The 5,386-nt window shown below is 50.9% G+C and overlaps 1 pseudogene; it reads right to left on the bottom strand.

The window, feature by feature from the left end:
- Positions 1 to 266: 266 nt before the first annotated feature.
- Positions 267 to 361, bottom strand: LOC142874901 (uncharacterized; annotated as a pseudogene).
- Positions 362 to 5,386: the final 5,025 nt, after the last annotated feature.

Genomic DNA, 5,386 nt, shown 5'->3' with positions numbered 1-5,386 from the left:
AGGTCAGGAGTTCGAAACCAGCCTGAGTGAGACCCCGTCTCTACCAAAAATGAAATAAATTAATTGACCAACTAAAAATATATATACAAAAAATTAGCCGGGCATGGTGGCGCATGCCTGTAGTCCCAGCTACTCGGGAGGCTGAGGCAGTAGGATCGCTGAGCCCCGGAGATTGAGGTTGCTGTGAGCCAGGCTGACGCCATGGCACTCACTCTAGCCTGGGCAACAAAGTGAGACTCTGTCTCAAAAAAAAAAAAAAAAAAAAAAAAAACATTGGGTAAAGACTCATAACTGTTCCTCTCCATGGAAATCTGTAATAAAATACAAAAGGTTTACATGATCTGAAGAGAAACCAGAATATGCAAGAATGAAGTTTCCTAGACGTTTGTCGAGAAAGGCCTTCCAGCCTCATGTCCTGGGCCCAGCTCCTTGCTCCCCTGGCTGGACTGTGGCCCCTTGATAGACCACTGACTGCTGCCCGCAGAGACGCAGTGCCCCCACCCCCAGTGTGCTCTGTCCTGAAGACCCTCAAGGAAAAAGAGTTTCTTGTCTGTGGAGCACAAACTCTCATGGGGGAGAGCACTTGGAGGGGAAAGGCAGGAAGTTGGGACTGAAGCTCTGAAAGCCCCTGTCATCATGGTTTTTGTTGACACAATCAAGACAGCATCGGGCACAAAGGGGACAGCAACAACACCACCACACCTTACACGGGACACAGCAGGCCCTGTACCATTTCCGTCCACCAGGACTGGCTGCACACACGCTTCTCGGATGTCCCTCGCTTGAAGGTCCCGCCAGACAATCACGATTTTGCTTGGCTGTGTTGCTGCCGACTCACATACCAAAAGCTACATGGTTCTGGCTGGTCCCCTCACAAAGCTGGACCTGTTGCTGATGCTCTGACTTAGGGTGAGGGGGTTTCCACCTCCCGCCTTGATGCTGGGATGTTTGCGTGGCTCACTCAGTCCTGAGACCCTCGAAAGGCTCAAGCCCTGTCCCCAACCAGTCTGCTTGAGATACCTGGGCGCTGCCAGGGCGTGCAGCCTGACGCAGGCCTCCAGACGTCCCACCCCAAGCCCAGTCTGCATAGCGACCACTCCCTCGTCCCCCTGAGCTGGCCCACGGCGCCCCTTCCTCAGCCTCCCACATTGCTGCCAAGGCCACGTTGCATAAAGCCTCTACCCCAGCCCAGCCGTGTGCATCACTTCTGGTTTATCACACAATCCCCACACCCTTCCCTTTCCAGCTGCCCTCCTGCGTGAGCATTCCATGGAAACCCAAGACCTTTTTCTCAAGTCGATCCTTCAATCAAAACCTAATGACGATTTCCTATTTCACTCAAAGAGAAATCAACTTCTTATGTTGGCCACCCTCTCCAACTCTGGTGGCTGTCCCTGCAATATATCAGACATGCTCTGCGTTAGGGCCCTTGCATGGCTGTCACCCCTACCTGGGACGTTCTGACCTCAGGAGTCCATTTGGCTACATCTCTCAGCTCCTTTGAGTCTTTGTTCAAACCTCACCTTCTTGATGGAGCCTACCTTGTCCCTCGTATGCAGCCTGCGTTCCCACCAGCACTCCTCACATCCTTATCCGACGACAGCTCTCAACACATGACGTGATGAGCTCATTTATTGCGTCTATGCATTATGGTCCATCTCCCCTCCCCCAAACGGGACGCAGGCTCCCTGAGGGGCGCATGCTCACTGATGTGTCCGGAGTGCCTCGCATGGTGCCCCACACAAAGCAGGTGCACAATAAATCGTTATCGAATGAAAGATGAATGAGCGAAAGGTATTTAGAACCTAATGTGTTAATAGGAGGAAATTCCTGATGGGAAAGAAGAAGTATACTTTTACTGGGGGCCAGAGGCAGGCCGGGCCATGTCCACCACAGGCTGAGTCCCGATTTGTTTTGGAACCTCCAGCTCAGTCTCTCTCTCTCTGCCCAGTCTGGAAGGGAGAGGAAGTGTGCTGCCCGTGTACACTGTCTGTCTCCCTGTGATGTGAGGCCTTCCTGGAGGCCCTGCAGACATCTAAAACACACATGCAGACCAGTTTTAGCCCTCATCTTGGACCAATTGAGTTGGATCTCAGAGAACGTCCCAGACAGTCCCAGGGAGCAAGGTACCTGTCCCAGTGACTGAGGACCTGAAGAACCACTCTCTCCGGAGATGCTTTTCTTCCTGGGCTCAGCTGGGTGTATCTTTCCCCCCACCCCCCGAAAATAGGATAACTTAGCTGATGCCCCTAAAGTTCCTGAGGCAGCTGGGACATGGTGGAAAGAATACATGTTCCATCGCCAAAAGATATTCAGCTTTCACCTCTGCCACTTACTAGCTGAGTGACAGGCTTTGAACCCACTCTGTGGGAGGCAGAATAAAGGTCCCCAGGGATCCCCGTCTCCTAATCGCCGGACCCTGTGACTGTGTTACATTGCATGGCAGAATGCACTTTGCAGACGTGATTAAGGTCATGCCCCGGATGATCCCAGTGGACCCCTCACATGAGCCCTTGAAAGTGGAAAACTCGCTCTGGAAATAGGCAGAAGGGAGGTGACACACAAAGGGAATCAGAGAGATGTGAGGCACCAGCAGGACTCAACCTGGCTGTGAAGACGGAGGAAGGGAGCTGCGAGCCAGGGGTGCAGGCGGCCTTAGAAGCTGACAGCGACCCCCAGCTGACAGGCATCAGGGAAGCAGCACCTCATCCCGCACCACATGCAATTGACCTCGCCCGTGGCCTGCGAGAGACGGGACACTGAGTCAGCCCCAGAACCTCCAGAAAGGAGCGCAGCCTCTGGCCTTGGGAAGCAGCTGATCCATGCTGTGCCTGGACTGCTAGCCAGAGGAAATGATCAGAGACCTAATACATCTGTGTGCTTTTGAGATGCTAAATTCGTGTTAATTTGTTACAGCAACAACAGAAAGTGAATATTCTCTCTGGGCCTTGGTTTTCTCAGCTGCAAAATGGAGAAGAGCTTGTGGTCTCCATCTTGCGAACTTGCTGGAGTGTTGGAGACTAAGACCCTCCACATTCCAACGACTTGTCCTGACTTGTCCCATGCACAGGGCCGGGGAAAATAGCCTAAGATGAAAATAGCACCCAGCCCCCCAGCTATAGTTCCAAGAAGAATGCATTCCCTGACGTGCTTGCTCCAGGGCATGCTACCTGCAATTGTTCCCAACCCCCTGCCAGGCTGGGGTTGAGTGATCCATCACAAACAGCTTCTGGTGCCATTGGGATGCTGATTGGGGCTGATTAGCCCACATGAAAGCCTCATTATTCCCCCACTCTATTTTTTTGTTTCTACTTCCTTGTTTCTGTATATAAAACCTACTAAAAATCCAAGTAAAGTAGACCTTGACAACCCTTTGCTTGGTCTCGTTCCTTTCTCTCGCCCATCTCTTTCAGGCACGGTCCCCCCAACGTGGGGCCCGAGGTACGGACCTTTGTCGGGTGACGCCGCGGAGCGCTCTTCAGCTGAAGGAAACCCTACAGAGACCCTCGTTCTGCCGCTCACAGAGTCGACGGTCTGGTGAGTAAATTTTTACATTGTCACCCCATCGAGATGGGCCATTCATTGTCTAAAGAGGCCGTTTTTATTAAGGATCTTAAGGCCTCACTCAGAGAGAGAGGAATTAGAGTTAAGAAAAAAGACTTAGTAAAGTTTTTTGTGTTCATTGATCGTGCTAGTACTTGGTTTATTATTGGTGGACCTGAGATTCACCCACACAAATGGCAAAAAGTAGGTAGAGATTTAAACGATTTACTTCTAAATCAGGGCCCAGATGCCGTCCCTGTATCTGTTTTTTCGTACTGGGGACTAATCAGAGATATTGTTGAAGGGGCAGATTCAGACCCCAATAAAAAGCAGCTGCTCTCAGTAGCAGAATTCTGCCTCCGACCCGTGTCGCGGTCCGCTTCGAGAACGTCTTTAAAGACAGCCGAAGGGCCGGTTTCTCCTAATAATTTTAAGAGACCAACATGTCCTTCCCCTTGCCCCTCAGTTTGTATTAATATGCCCCCTCAGGACCCCTCAGTTGAGCTCCAAACATCTAGAGAGGAGCCCCCGATTAGTAGGCCAGACACCAAGACCCTCTATCCTCCCTTGCCCGAGGGTACAGCCCCTCATGCATTTAATTACCCGGTGTTCAAGAAACAACCCCTCCGAGAGTCCCTCGACCCCGCAGAAGAGGCAACCCTCAGAGAGGAAGCGGCCCAATATCACAATCCCGAATGGCCTCCTCTTTACACGCCCCAGATATACGCACCTTCGTTAATGCCTCCCCTTACAATGCCCTTGCTTTTGCGTACCAAAAGAGACTTAAGTCAAAGGGTTACGCAATTAAGAGATGTTTTACAACTTCAAAAAGAGTTTGCCCAGCTTTCCAAAGACTTGTCCTCCCCACCCCCTTTTCGCCCACAGGACTCTTGGCAGGGCAAGCCTCTTTTTTGGGTTCACCTATCGGCTTCCTCCCCTAAAGTCCTTCCCACCTACCCTTACTTAGTAGCTAAAATTATTCGCTTGGGGCGAGAAAACTCCCTTAAGCTCTTTGGAAAGGATCCAGATATCATAATACTCCCTTACAATGCTTCTCAAATTCAGTGGTTAATACAAAATGATGATGATTGGGCGGTTAACTGTACGTCTTTCCAGGGCAAACTAGATAATCATTACCCCCCTGATAAACTAATTCAGTTCCTCTATCGGACACCTGTAATATTTCCCAAAAAAACAAGAGTCTCCCCCATTCCAGGAGCCGTCTTAGTCTTTACCGACGGATCCTTCTCAGGCACCGCGGCCTATAGCATTAATGGCCAGGTCCGCAGTTTTCCCACCAGATTCTCCTCTGCTCAACTCGTTGAGTTAGCAGCCTTAGTCGCAGTCTTCAAATACGTAGATCAGTCACCATTTAACTTGTATACTGATAGTTCTTATGTTGCTCATGCTGTCGCCACTTTGGAAACTGTGCCTCATATTCGGCCCTCCAACAATACCACTCAAATGTTCCAGCAGCTACAAAGACTCATTCACTCCCGTTCTGTGCCCTTTTTTATAGGCCATATTCGCGCCCACACTGGCCTTCCTGGGCCTCTAGTAGCTGGAAATAATCTTGTTGATCAGGCGACTCGCATTGCAGGCGCTGTTCACAATATCACTGTTGATCCTGTCTGTGCTGCACGCCAGGCTCATGATTTACACCATCTCAACGCCCATACCCTCAGACTTAAATTCTCCGTTACTAGAGAACAGGCCAGAGAAATCGTCCGCCAATGCAGGGCTTGTTTTACCCTTCTCCCTGAGCCACACCTAGGAGTCAACCCTCGCAGCCTGATCCCTGGGGAGCTCTGGCAGATGGATGTCACTCATTACCCCTCTTTCA

The sequence above is a fragment of the Microcebus murinus genome, chromosome 1 (assembly GCF_040939455.1).
Source record: "Microcebus murinus isolate Inina chromosome 1, M.murinus_Inina_mat1.0, whole genome shotgun sequence".
Lineage (NCBI taxonomy): Eukaryota > Metazoa > Chordata > Mammalia > Primates > Cheirogaleidae > Microcebus > Microcebus murinus.
Note: the sequence above shows the minus strand (reverse complement) of the source record. Positions and strands in the feature narration are given on the sequence as shown.